At 50.4% G+C, this 15,021-nt stretch overlaps 1 long non-coding RNA gene across 1 annotated transcript; it reads right to left on the bottom strand.

Moving 5' to 3' along the window:
- Positions 1 to 7,669: 7,669 nt before the first annotated feature.
- On the bottom strand, positions 7,670 to 10,294 carry LOC105512205. The gene is made up of 2 exons (XR_001001823.1): positions 9,688 to 10,294; positions 7,670 to 9,431 (listed from the first exon to the last, which is right to left on the bottom strand). It is a non-coding gene; the product is annotated as an uncharacterized LOC105512205 (long non-coding RNA).
- Between the last annotated feature and the right edge of the window lie 4,727 nt (positions 10,295 to 15,021).

The raw sequence follows: 15,021 nt of genomic DNA on the forward strand, positions 1-15,021 counted from the left end.
CATGTACCCTAGAACTTAAAGTATAATAAAAAATTTAAAAATAAAAAAATAAAAAATAAATAAATAAATAAATGTCCTCTACAGAAATAATAGCATGAGTATATAAAAAAATTAAAGGTTGTTTTTCTAATTTGTTAGTAAATAGAAAAATAAAAAAGGAAACCTAAATGACTCTCGGTAAAGAATTTTAACTTAAATGAAGGTAGGCCGAGCACGGTGGCTCATGCCTGTAGTATCAGCACTTTGGGAGGCTAAGGTGAGCTGATTGCTTGAGCTCAGGTGTTCGAGACCAGCCTGGGCAACATGGTGAAATCCCGTTTCTACAAAAAAATACAAAAATTAGCTAGGTGTGGTGGCACGCACCTGTAGTCCCAGCTACTCAAAAGGCTGAAGTGAGAGGATCACCTGAGCCTGGGGAGGTCGAGGCTGCGGTGAGCGGGAATTGCGCTGCTGCACTCCAGCCTGAGCAACAGAATGAGACCCTGTCTCAAAAGATAAAATAAAATAAAATAACAAAATAAATAAATGAAGGTCTACTACTCGGCCATTAAAAGGCAAGTGGTGAAATGTGGTCTACACAGATAGCGGAATATTATTTAGCCCTAAAAAAGAAGGAAATTCTGACATATGCTGCAACATGGTTGAACCTGAAAACACTAGGCTAAGTGAAAGAAGGCAGTCACAAAAGGGCAAGAACTGTGTGATTCCGCTTATAGGAGGTACCTGGAGCAGTCAGATTCAGAGAGTCAGAGAACAGAAGAGAGGTTCCCAGGGCTGGGGTCGGGGATGGGCCGTCAGTATTTAATGGGCACAGAGCTTCAATCTGGGAAGATGAAAAAGGGCTAGAGACGGATGGATGGTGAAGATGGTTGCACAGCAATGTGAATGTACTTAGTGCCACCGAACTATGCACTTATAAATGGTTAAAATGGTCAATTTTGTGTTATATACATTTTACCACAATGTTTTTAAAGGCAAGGAGTGGATAAACATCTATTGACCTAGAAAGCGCTGTGCATTTGCGCAGTTAACACTCCCTGTGCACCTCGGTGTGGCAGATGAGGTTGTGGGGTGAGGCAGACGCTCTGGCAAGCAAGAAAAATGAGGTCCCTGCGCTCACGGGGCTAACTTCCAGTGGAAGAAAAGTCAGCAAGTGAGGTCATCCCAGAGCCATCGTGTTACAGAGAAAATACAGGAAATGGAACAGGGGTGGGAGCGCGGGGCGGAGTGGGACAGAGAGCCCATGGGAGCCTCTTTGAGAGGGTGACGTCGATCCAGTGTCTGAGTGCCAGTGGAATTTCCTGAGATTCCCTTCTTACTGCTCAGCTCCCAACACATTCGATTCCATCTCCCACTTCTCCATGGGGCTGAGAGAGATGCCTGGATTCTGAGGGGTAAATCCTTCTCAGTTAATAAAGAAAAGCTTTATTAAAACAAAAAACAAACAAACAAAAACCAGGGGTTTAAAAAGAAGTGAAATAATTTAGCCAGGATTAGTATTCACAAGAGAGAAAGTAAGCGTTATGTTTACTTTCTTTCTGGTGGTTGGGGGTGCTGTCTCCAACACTGCAGAGGATTTTAGGAAGAAAAGTGACACCTCAGCATGGCCAGTCCTGAGGAAGAACAGGACAGGCGAGGCACAGGACAGGCGAGGCACAGGACAGGGTGATAGTGCTTTGTCCTCAGTCTATGGGGCTCCTTTCTCCCACCCCGGCTTGAGATAAATCTCAGGCAGGCACATGATCCCAGGCAATGTAAGTCATGTCCTCACTTCTAGATCCGAGAACAGCCTTGGTTTAGTAATTATGACACCCAAGACCAGGTGATAATCCAACTCTTCGTCTCACTGAAGGCCGAGGCTCAGCCCACTGCAAGAAAGAAGCTGGCAGTGGCTGCCGGGGATGAAGGTGGAGGTTCTTTTTTTCCTTACATCTATTTCTTTAAATTGGGGTGCAATTCAGGTTACATAAAATTAACCATTTTAAAGTGCACTGTTTCCGTGCCATTTAGTACCTTCACGATGTTGTAAAGCCACCACCTCTATCAAGTTCCAAAACATTTTCCTTGCCTGAAAGAAAACCTCGTACCCATTCAGCATTGCTCCCTATTCCGCAGCGGCTCCGCCCGGGCTCTGTCAATGGGCTCTCTGTCTCTGGATTTTCCTGTTCCGGTCATTGACTAGGGACTGCTCCGCAGGAGACGCTCTCAGGAAGTGAGGGAAGCAGATGAGCAGGGGTGCAGGCCAGGCAGGCACCTGCCCTCAGGTTGAGTCTCAGGTTCTGATCTGAGGAGGCTCTAGATAGTAAACCCCACTGCAGGGCTGTCCCAGCTTGAAGCAACGGAGCTGGTCTTTTGTCCCCTTGATTCATCAGCCATTGGCTGTGGCCTGTCACTGCAGTGGGAAGGGGACTTTACACCCCAGCAGCTCTGTTGGCTGAGGTCAAGGAGAAGACGGGAAACTCCGTGCCACTAACAGCCCCTCTCGCAGCTGCTGATGGACGGACATGTGCCCTGGCCAGGTGAAGGGGTCTGGGCCAGGCACCAGACTGTCCACTACAGCCCGCCCCTTGCACCATTCAGACCTGCTTGCTTCTGACATGGAGTCCACTCTGTTCAGGCCCAGCTTCTCCAGGACGGTCAGAAACACTCCCTGGGGAAACGGCCACAAGGCAGGCTCATGGGAAGGACTAGGCGCCCCATTGCTGCCGCTGACCCCAAGACCTTAACTAATCCATGCCGTCGGCCTGGATCTGTTTCCCTCACTTGCTGAGAGCTTCTCCTGCAGAGCAGTCCCCAGTCAATGACCGGAACAGGAAAATCCAGAGACAGAGAGCCCACTGACGGAGCCCGGGCGCAGCCGGTGGGGAACAGGGAGCAGTGCTAAATGGGTACGAGGTTTTCTTTCATGCCTGTCCTATCAGCCTACACGCATGCCTTTCCCCCAGCCCTTCTTGTTCCTAAACTTCCAATCTTTTTGTTGTTGGTGGTGTTGTTGTTGTTTTGAGATGGAGTCTTGCTCTGTGGCCCAGCCTGGGGTGCAGTAGAGCAATCTCGGCTCAATGCAACCTCCACCTCCCAAGTATCTGGGATTACAGGCATGTGTCACCACACCCAGCTAATTTTTGTATTTTCAGTAGACACGGGGTTTCACCACGTTGGCCATGCTGATCTTGAACTCCTGACCTCAGTGATCTGCCCACCCTGGCCTCCCAAAGTGCTGAGATTACAGGCGTGAACCACCGAGTCCAGCCTAAACTTCCAGTCTTGCTCCTTCTAGACTCCTGACTCACTAGCTAAGCCACTGTCCATGAGCCCATGTACGTTCTTTCCTCAAACCACTTCTGTCTTCACACAAGGTAGATGACCAGGTGCACTGCTGTCCGCCTGCCACTGCCTTTGAGGACCACCCTGGGAGAGCTGTGGTGCAGCAGCCACCCGTGTTCAGCTCACAGAAACACGTCCGCTAGGGTGAGACTGCAGCCTATCTCTGCTGGTCACAGGGAAACCCTCCCGGATGTGAGCTGAGGGGAGGCCTTGGTGCCACATGGCTAGAGGCAGGGGGTCTGGATCACATAGCTCCTGCCTTGGGGAACTTTGGGAGCCCAATCCCTGATGTACCACTTGTACCTCATGACGGATGCCTGGCCTTGTGATTTGGTGACTCATCGGCTCATGGTGAAAAGCTGTGTCCACTTGATCACTTGATGTCCCCTGGTCAGATGCTCAGTTTCTCCCAGTGCTTAGGGACACATCCAGAGCCCTTCTCTGCTGCAGATGGCACGGCGTTGTTCCAGCACCCTCGGGGTCTGCACTGTGGCTTTCCTATTGGGGCCTGCCAGGGACACCACATGGTGACCCTCTCCACTACAGACACCCCGTGTAGCATGGGGCCTGCAGAGTCACATGTCCCAAGCACAGTTGCTCATAGAACTGCAGCTCCAAGCTAGCAGCCTTCTGTGTCACTCAAGAAACAGGCCACAACTAGACTCCCAAGTGCCGAGTGTGCCACCTCCAAACTCTAAGAGTCCTGCCAGAAGTCGCGCCTCCTTCCATGTGGTGGGAAGGACAGGTGCAGTAACCACCCTTTACCTTGCAGGAGATAGCCCGGCATGGCCAGACCACTGGCCCCATCAAACCCCCACAGCATGGCAGCCCCTGAGCCTTCCCATTTACCCCTCATCCTCCTCCCACACATATTCTACCAAAGCTTCCAAGGAACCTGCTGCTTCTTGCTCTGTAGGTCTGGTTAACAAGATGGTGCTCCTCATACTGGCCAATGTGGTGGTCTGGAGGCTGCCCCAGTGGGCTGGGTCCCTTCAGACTATGTTGTGATAGAGAACAGGAAAATTGACGTAGCCCTGGGGTAAGGCTGTGAATGTACACAGCTGCATTCTATATATCCATGATGACCTTACCCAGCTCCAGCGAAGATGCTCCTTATTTGCAAGGACAAGGCAGGAGAATCATTTGAGCCCAGGAGTTCAGTAGGGAGACCCCATCTCTACAAAAAGTACAAAAATTAGCCAAGCATGGTGGCATACGCCTGTAGTCCCACCTACTCAGGAGGCTGAGACAGGAGGATCTATTAAGCCCGGGAGGTCAAGGCTGCAGTGAGCCAGGACTGTGCGGCTGCACTCCGGTAGCCTGGGCAACACAGCGAGATCCTGTCTCCGGAAAAAAAAAAAAAAAAAAAGATACGCTTGGGGAGACCACTCTGTTAAATTCATGGCTCCCCAATGCCACAATGCATCAATGCATATGATTTTTGCAGGGGCCACACTGGTGCTTTCAATAGAGTTATGACAAAGACCCCTCCTTCTGCATTCTTTTGTTTTGTTTTGTTTTTTTGAGATGGAGTCTCACTCTGTCTCCCAGGCTGGAGTGCAGTGGCACGATCTCAGCACTGCAAGCTCCGCCTCCCAGGTTCACGCCATTCTCCTGCCTCAGCCTCCCGAGTAGCTGGGACTACAGGCGCCCGCCACCACGCCCAGCTAATTTTTTTTTTTTTTTTTTTTTTTTTTTTTTGTATTTTTAGTAGAGATGGGGTTTCACCATGTTAGCCAGGATGGTCTCAATCTCCTGACCTCGTGATCCACCCGCCTTGGCCTCCCAAAGTGCTGGGATTACAGGCGTGAGCCACCACGCCCGGCCCCTTCTGCATTCTTAAATCTCTGAAGATGGCACTAATCTCCATCCTTCCTCCACAAATTCGATATTGACTGTGTCGTCCTCTCTGGGGCAGTGGGGAGGGGGATGCAGGAGAAAGGCAGTTTCAGGAGCTTCCACTGGACCTAATGCCGCAGCTCACATGCTATAGGTCAAGGAACCAACATGAAGGCTCTCCCACCTGCCAGGAATTTCTACTCCATTTACACATTCAGGAGGTTGGAGAATGACCACATGGTACGTCTCTGGACACACTGGAGGCCTATTGTGAGATGGACCTAGGCCAGGACTCCATTTATTACCTGGTTCCTATTACATCTTTACGGTTAACATGATGGCCTTTGGGTCCCTGGGTGTCAACGTCAATCTGAACCCTATATCTAAAAGTCCCTGAAAGATCTGGGAAATCCCCTTGTGGCACCTATATCCAAAAGTCCCTGAAAGATCTGGGAAATCCCCTGGAGATGCCACACAGCATCCCCTTGCCACACGGCAGTGAGCTGACAGCCTCCATCATGGGTGACAGTGTTTGAGCCAAGGTCATGCTGCCCCAGGCAGCTCCCAGCAGTGACTACCTGCAGCAGGGGTAGGAGGCATTCCTTCCCTACGTGGGACTCCTCTTTGAGTGATCTTGGTTCCAGAGCCTCTGCTGGGCTGGCCAGACTCCCTCCAAGCTGCACTGCAGTCGGAGGCTTTTCCTACCCAATCCTCCTTCCTTCCCCATCTCCTCTCACAGGTGTCAGACCCTCCTCACAGCCTGAAAGTCCCCAGCACCCTTGTGCTCCCTCCTTTACCTGTTACAGGTGCTACCTCCATAAATCGCCTGCTTTTCTAACTCCATCCACCCGATTCCCACAGGACCAGAGCTAGCCACGCCGTCTCCGCAGTGTACAGCTGCCGGAGAAAATGGCTAAGTTCCCTGTTATGTGTTGGATCACGCCCCCACCATTCCCCCCGGTACTGGGGAAATCCTGATCCCTAGGACCGTAAATGAGACCTTATTTGCAAATAGAGTCTTCACAGATGATCAGGCTAAGATGAGGTTATTAGGATAGGCCCGAATTCTTTATGACTGTGTCCTTATAAAAAGGGGAAATTGGAGGTGGGAGGGTCGCTTGAGGTCAGGAGTTCAAGGCCAGCCTGGGCAACACAGCAAGATCCCATCTCTAAAATTTTTTTAAAATTTGGCTGTCATGGTGATGCACACCTATAGTCCAGCTACTCAGCAGGCTGAGACGGGAGGGTCACTTGAACCCATGAAGTCAAGGCTACAGTAAGCCATGATCATGCCACTGCACTCCATTCTGGAGTATAGACAGTGCGAGACTGTCTTAAAAACAAAATAATGGGTGGCGCAAGGAGAGAATTTGGACACAGAAACAAGTAAGCACGTGGGCAGAACATCATGGGAAGATGAAGGCAGAGGGTGATGCATCTCTAAACCAGGGAGCGCCACCAAGACTGCCAGGGAGCTAGAAGAAAGCCAGCGCAGACACCCCTCATGGCCCTCATAAGGAGCCAGCCCTACTGATGCCTTGATTTTGGACTTCCAGCCTCCAGAACTGTGGGACAATGCATTTCTTTTTTAGACAGAGTCTCACTCTGTCACCCAGGCTGGAGTGCAGTGGCATGATCTTGGCTCACTGCAAGCTCTGCCTCCCGGGTTCATGCCATTCTCCTGCCTCAGCCTCCCAAGTAGCTGGGACTACAGGTGCCCACCACCATGCCTGGCTAATTTTGTTGTTGTTGTTGTTGTTGTTGTATTTTTAGTAGAGATGGGTTTTCACCATGTTAAGCCAGGATGGTCTCGATCTCCTGACCTTGTGATCCACCAGCCTCAGCTTCCCAAAGTCCTGCGATTACACGCGTGAGCCACTGTGCCCAGCCAGGACAATGCATTTTTATTGTTTAAGCCACCCAGTCTGGGGCAGGTTTTGAGAACAAGTTCAGGTCTGGAAACAGCAGGGGATCATTCCTTTCTGTTGGGGCATCCGGCCTTGGCCTTCTGTTCATCCATTCTTGGTTGCTTTTCATTCTATTTGTTGAACAAAACCCTTGTTGGCTGCCTAGACACCTTTCCCCTGGAAACGCTATGTCCTATGAGCCATTTCCATAGGCCGGGCAGGGCAGGCTCCCCCACGGCTGTCCCAACCCTGCTGTCTATTCTGATCCTCTTGTTTGTGACAGACAGTTAAGTGTTGCCCTTTGACCTGTGCTACTCGGGAATCCAGCCATCCCTGTGGCTATGGGAGAGCTCAGATCCATGGCAGCCCACCCCTGCCAGGCCCAGGCCACTGAGGGCAACCCCCGCAGGGTTGCTCAGCAAAGCCCATGTCTCCTTGACAGCTCAGACCTTATCATTTGGATAAAGAGCTGGAACCTCCCAAAGAACTTGGCCAGCTGGTGGGTTTTCCACCCTGTTCCGTGGTGAGCAGGTCTGTGCAAATCTACCTGTAAAGGCCAACGGAACTGAGAGGCTGAAGAAAGAGGCTGACAAATCCAGTTTCTTGTAAAGAAATATTTAATAGGGACTTAGGAACAGAAGTGATGTTCTGGGCAGCCACAAAACGGTAGATCCCCACATCTGCCCTGCAGGAAGTACTTTTATGTAGCAAGTTTTTAGGGTAAAACATGTGCAAGTGGCCATGCCTCCGACTTCACTGCAAAACTCATATCTACTTGGGGAGTGGGTCAGCTAAGCATCTCTACAAAGGGTTATGTATTGTACAGGCATTGTTTACAGAGCTTACTGCAGAGCACCCTGGTATGTGGGGGTGAAACATGCATCATCGTATGGCGGTTTTAAGATGGCATCACTCTTGTCATGCTGTTTTCCTGTACAACCTACAACAGAAGAGCCATTCTGGCTTGTCCACTTCTCTGAGACTTTGCATACCTTCCTCCAAGGCTGTTTTGACATCTCCACTTCATCGTCCATGCACCATCACTTCTTCCAAGCTTTCAAGAACCCTCTCAAGTGCCAGGCACTGTGGCTCACACCTGTAATCCCAGCACTTTGGGAGGCCGAGGCGGGCAGCTCACTTGAGGTCAGGAGTTCGAGACCAGCCTGGCCACCATGGCAAAACCCCATCTCTACTAAAAAAAAAAAAAATACATTAGCTGGGCATGGTGGTGCATGCCTGTAATCCCAGGTACTTGGGAGGCTAAGACCGGAGGATCACTTGAACCTGGGAGGTGGAGGTTGCAGAGCCAAGATTGCACCACTTTACTCCAGCCTGGGCGATAGAGAGAGATTCTGTCTCAAAAAAAAAGAACCCTCCCAAGCAACATATCAGAATCATCTTTCCCAGGGCCCTTTTTAGGGGTTAGGGAGTCTTTGTGTACTAATTAAGTCTCCAGTCTCCAGCTTCTACGCAGCCTCCCTTGATCCAGAACCTTCAGAGTCCACATCTAGGAATATTCTCCAGACCCGGCTGGTCCCTGCTGGCTTACTCCCGCCACTCCTCTGCTTTCTAATCCCTCTTGGTCCCTGGCATGCGAAGCACATCCTTGGTCAAGTCATGCTGAGATCTGATCCCAGCTTTGAACCTGGTGGTCAGGAGGGGAGGTGGGGACAGACGCTGGAGAAAGAATGCCTTGTCTTGTAAAGTACCTTCCCTTCATTTCTGCATGGTCTTTAAGTAAGAGGACCTCTGTCTTCCAACAGAGGGAATGGGCCACTTCTGCAGGCTAGAAGGTACAGGAGAATCTGGGGGTTCAATGTCTCAAGAGTGTCTCCCCAGATAGTCCATCTGAGATATCAGAGACCCCACCCTCCCCCTTGGGGCCCTGACTTTGGAGAAGGGACTTCTCTGGGCTGGAAATTTGGCCTTCTCTGAAGTCCTGTACCTTGTCTTCTGCCCTCTGACCCCTGGCTGTAGAAGAGAAGCATTTCCTTAAATTCTGCCAAGGAATCCTGACTTCACTTTACATTGGTGATCCCTGGCCCTGAACTTGTCATTTTCCCTCTTCTAAGTGTCAGTAGTGTTCAGTGACAGCCTCCCCACTCCATGGCCTTCTCATGGCTATTTTCCCATCCGTCTCTTAACACCAGTGATACTGCACAAGCTGGGCATCCCCATCCACCTGAGTCCTGTCCCAGGTGACCACAGGCGGAGGCCTGAGCAGCTGCTCTGCCACCTCGTGCCAAGGGCCTCCTGCAATGGACTCCAGTCACCAGGGGCCAGCGGGGCATCCTCCTGCAGCATCCCGTCTTTGGGGCCAGCTTCCTGGGGCCCCTCCTAGTGCTCCCTGCCTTCAGCTCTCTGAAAGCAGAGCCCAAGACAGGGATTTACTAGGAGAAGGCTCATCGAGACAAGCCCCCCAGGACGTGAGGGCAGAGGGGCAGGGAAGGAGAAGGGGCTCGGTAAAGGCGTGGTGCCGGGGTAAATACAGCTCTGGCAGATCTGCAGGGGGCCCTGGGGTTTTGACTGTACCCCAGAGGTATCGCCATCTAGAGGCAGGCGAGGGAACAGCCTTTTGTACAGTTAGCGGTGGGCTGTGGGCGTCTCCTGAACCTACCAGGGGTTGTGGCTCCATTGGCTGAGGATGCTTCTCCAGGGAAGGAGGCAGGGAGCCCAGGAAGCGGGGTGGGGTCGCGACACCGTCAGTAGCTGCCAGACCAGCCACACTGTGCTCAGCTCCCTCAGGCTGTCACTCATCAATCACCATGTCACTATCTCTGGGGCATGTCAGTCACCATCGACGACATGTCCCCCAAGTTGCAGGGAATGCAAATTCAGCCCTCCAAGAGGCTCTGTTGGCCCTCTCCACATGGGCTTGAGGTAAGGGGTGGGGGCACGTTCGGACTGCCCTCCTGCCTCTCTGAAGAAGATACACCAAGTCCCGGCTCCAGCTCTCCGGCCTCTTTGGTAGCTGGGCGGGTGGCCATCCAGGAGGCCCATTCTCCATGCCCAGCTTGGCAAGGCTCCTCGGGACGCCGGACTCGCTGCCCCTGTTTTCTTATAACTTCGGCCCAAAGGGACCCAGAGTCTGAGGTTAACACCCCGTCATCCCAGCGTGAGCGGCGCCTGACTCCAGCTCTTGACTCCCCCACCTCCCATCCCCTGCACTGGGCTCACCCTGCACTCCCACCTGCAAATCAGCAGAGCAGAGGCCAGCGCTCCCGACACCCAGCACCACCCAGAGCGAGGCAGGGGGAGCTGAATGGCCGGGAGCGCCATCTAGTGGGTGCCAGGGGCGAGTCCCTGAAAGGGACTGGAGAGCCAGGACTGGGGCAGGGCAGGGTGGTGTCCCAGGGAGGGCGGGGGCCCAGGCGCTGGACAGCAGAGGACCTAAAGGGAGAGGCATGGGACAGCGAGGAGCCAGGGTGCTTCTGGGACGCCTGAGACCCACCCCAGCCTGCCCCTGCCCTGGTAAGCAGGTGAGTTGGCTCACGCAGGGCACACCACATGCAGTCTCTGTCTCCTCTCCAGACTCTTGGGAAAGTGTCACTTAAAATCCATTTGGGCTTGGTGTTTGCTTCATTCCAAGGAAAGGGGTAAGGAAAATTTCAGAAAAAGGGCGAGGGTCTCCCTGCTCCACAGTGGCAGGCAGGGGCATAGTGACATTTACCCCCTCCCCGCACCTGGCCTTGAACGTGGCAGGAAAGAGAACTGAGCCACCTGTCACCCAGAGGGGGAGAGGGAAGGTCAGAACTCCAGCCTTCCCACAGCAAACACGCCTGCCGAGCAGGAAGCAAGCGGGCTCCAGGCAGTGCAGACATGTGCGCTCAAACGGATGTTAACAGTCTGGAAGAAACTGACCTGGCTGTTAATAGACGCTCTCTCGTGGGGAAGGGGCAGAAGACAGAGCTTTCACTTCTCAATTCATACACTTCCCCAAAATGTGGTGGGATCATGAGGAAACTGCATTTTCAGTTTTGACCTCTTTTTGTATTTTTTGAGTTAAAATGCAATTGGGAACAATGGGGAGTTAAGTGCCTTGGTGTGGAAGGCTGCAGCATCACCAGTGAAATGCTGCATCAGACCTGGATCGGATCCACCCTCGACTCAGGGCTGTGCAGACTGGGACCCAAATCCCGCGCTGTGGGAACGGAGCCCTGCTCCACTGTTTACATGTTGTCTCTGGCTGCGGCCTCGCTGTGACAGCAGAGTTGAGGAATTGCCACAGAGACTGTTACGGCCCACAAAGCCTAAAATATTTACTCTCTGGCTCTTTATGGAAAAAGTTTGCCAACTATCAAATTGCAAGAAATACAGGGACCGGGGAGCCTGCTCAACAAAGCTAAGGGGACGTGACCAGCAAAATCCAGACCATGGGCAACCATAGGACAAAGCACCAGTTTCTTCAATACATAATTTGCAACAGCAACCTGCTTACCAGAGGCCAGGAAAGGGAGGGGGAAAGGAGGGGATGAAGAAAGGCTGATGAATGGGTACAAATGCTTAGATAGAAATAACATCTGGTGTTCAATAGATCAGTAGGGTGACATTAATCAATTGCACACCTCAAAATTGCTAGAAAAGAATAATCCTAATGCTCCTGGTGCAAGGAAAACATAAATATTTAAGATGATGGACATCCCAAGTACCCTGATTTGATTATATGAATGTATCCAATTATCATTCACATCCCAAAACTAGATACAGCTAGTGTATTTCAACTTTTATAAAGAAAAGAAAATGGGCAGGGTCCGGGGGCTCACGCCTGTAATCCCAGCATTTTGGGAGGCTGAGGTGGGCAGATCACTTGAGGTCAGGAGTTCCAGACCAGCCTGGCCAACATGGTGAAACTCCTTCTCTACTAAAAACACAAAAATTAGCCGGATGTGGTGGTGTGCGCCTGTAATCCCAGCTGCTCTGGAGGCTAAGGCAGGAGAATCACTTGAACCCGGGAGGCAGAGGTTGCAGTGAACAAGACTCCATCGAAAAGAAAAGAAAAGAGAAAAGACAAGACAGAGGGAGCCCATAGATTTAAAAGAGGCTGAACAGTGACAGATAATAGAAGTGTGGATGGTAAGAAAATAAAGTCTCATTTTTCATGGTAGCAAGTGAGATCTCAAATCCGAGATCAGCAAGTGAAGAAAATCAGGAATTAAGAGTAGAAGCCATTTCACTTAGAAATGGAGGTTTAAGAAGAAGATGAGGCCAGGCACGGTGGCTCATGCCTGTTATCCCAGAACTTTGGGAGGCCGGGGCAGGTGGATCACCTGAGGTCAGGAATTCAAGACCAGCTTGACCAACATGGTGAAACCTCATCTCTACTAAAAATACAAAACCTAGCCAGGCGCGGTGGCGGGCGCCTGTAGTCTCAGCTACTCAGGAGGCTGAGGCAGGAGAATCACCTGAACCCGGGAGGCGGAGCTTGCAGTGAGCCGAGATCGCGCCACTGCACTCCAGCCTGAGCAACAAGAGCAAAACTCCATCTCCAAAAAAAAAAGAAAGATGAAACATCTACTCAAAAACTGAAAGTGGGTGCCCCGAATGAGGGGGTTTCGGGAATCAGAGAAATGGAGCAGAGAACTCTTTTTTATTTATATAATTTTAAGCCTAGTGGTAGTGTTTGAATTTTTTAACTATGTATATGTTTAAACAAAATATTTAAATATTAATATTTGAATCCAATAACAACTTAAATTTTTTTAATTGAATTGAATATATGTATAATCTTGGATTAAGGAAAGCCTTTTTAAACGTGACCTGAGGCCGGGCACTTTGGAAGGCCAAGGTGGGCAGATCACTTGAGGTCAAGAGTCGAGACCAGCCTGGCCAACCAACATGGTGAAACCCCATCTCTATTAAAAATACAAAAATTAGCCAGGTGTGGTGGCGGGCGTCTGTAATCCCACCTACTCAGGAGGCTGAGGCAGGAGAATCACTTCAACCCACGAGGCGGAGCTTGCAGTGAGCCGTGATTGCTCCACTGTACTCCAGCCTAGGCAAAAAAGCAAGACTCCGTCTCAAAAATAAATAAATAAATATAAATAAATCAAAAAATAAACATGACCTGAAAACTAGAAACTAAATAGTTGATCTATGTGGCTGCATGAGAATCTCAAACTTCTCTCTGAGAAAGCTATTATATATTATATATATAATATATATATAAAACTATACAACTATATATATATATAGTTGAAAGACTACTGACAACTGGAAAAAAGATTTGTAACAGATAATACAGACAAAGGGTTAATATGATTGGTTTTTTCTCACAAGCAACAGAAACTGACCTTAGTTGACTTAAGCAGAAAAGGAATGAATATCAAGTATCACCACAGACTCTCTGGCTGGGCTAGAGAACCAGGCTTGCAGACCTCTCAGACAGGAACAGAAATTGTGCTCCAGCTGGTCCAGTAAAGACACCATGGTCACCTTTTTACTGTGTCCTGGGCGCTGCCACGGCTCACCTGTCATTGCTTTCAGTCTCTCTGGAATCAAGTATGCATGGCTTCTGCTACCTCTGGCCAGTAGCTTTCAATTCAATTTCTGAGGCAAGAGCCTCTGAATGGCCGATCCTCAATCGTAGGCCTGCAGTCTGCAAGGGAGACTGGAAAAGTGGGCCCCTGGCATCTTCTGCTTCCATAGCAGAAGTCAGTGAATGCCCCAAACATGGCAGACAAACAGGCACAGGACATGAAGAGGCAACTGACAAAACAAGTGTGGAATTAGCCAATAAATATATAAAAAGCTGTTCAGCCTCACTAATATAGCAGCTGCTTGTGGTTGCCTACCCTGAATCAATTCCCACCTTCTTCCTGCTGGCAGACCCTGATATGGTTTGGATATCAATTCCACCTGCCAGTGACTCAGTGGGGAGCATGCACCCGGTTCCCATCAATGAGCTGGCTAGGCAGGTCTGCCAGGGGACTTCCAGGAAAGACTTCTGTATTAGTCAGCATAAGTTAGCTGCTATAACAAGCACGCTACAAACCTGTAGTTTAACACAAGTTCATCACTTGCTCATGCAAGTCCAACACTAATGTCCTTGGTTGGGTGCTTCTCCCATGCAGTTTTCTGGCATTGCAGTGACTTTGAAACCTGAGATCCCTCCATCGTGGAGCCCTGCCATCCTCAACATGTGGCCTTCCAGGTCACAGCACATAGGAATGCCACGGAAGGAGCACATGTTCCTTCTGCTCACATTTGATTGGCTAGAACAGGTCACATGGCCACAGGGACCTAGCCAGCTACAGGAGAAGCTGGGAACTGTAGTTTGTGTCAGGAAGAAAATGAACCAGATTTAGCTGGGCAAGGTGACTCACACCTGTAATCCCAACATTTTGGGTGGCCGAGGCAGGAGGATCACTTGAACCCAGGAGTTCAAGACCAACCTGGGAAATATAGCAAGACCTCATTTCTATTTAAAAAAAAAAAAAAATTAGCCGGGCACATGTGGTACACATGTCAGTAGACCTAGCTACTCAGGAGGCTGTGATGGGACTGCATGAGCCTAGGAATTCAAGACCAGCCTGGGCAATATAGCAAAACCCCATCTCTGCAAAAAAAAAAATTAAAAGATTAGCCAGGCATGATGGAGTACACCTGTAGTCCTAGCCACTCAGGAGGCTGAGGTGGGAGGATGGCTTGAGCCCAGGAGGTCGAGGCCATAGTGAACCAAGATCATGCCACTGCACTCCAGCCTAGGTGACAGAGTGAGACCCTATCTCAAAAAAACCAAAAACAAGAAAAGAAAGAAAGAAAGGATGGAAGAGAGGGAGGGAGAGAGGAAAGGAGAGAGGGAGGGAAGGAGGGAGGGAGGGAGGAAGGAAGGAAGGAAGGAGAGGAAAGGAGGAAGGGGAGAAGGGAGGAAGGGAGGGAGGGAGGAAGGGAGGAAGGGAGGGAGGGAGGAAGGGAAAGAAAGAAAGAAAGAAAGAAAGAAAGAAAGAAAGAA

Source organism: Colobus angolensis, unplaced genomic scaffold (genome assembly GCF_000951035.1).
Source record: "Colobus angolensis palliatus isolate OR3802 unplaced genomic scaffold, Cang.pa_1.0 Scaffold21, whole genome shotgun sequence".
Lineage (NCBI taxonomy): Eukaryota > Metazoa > Chordata > Mammalia > Primates > Cercopithecidae > Colobus > Colobus angolensis.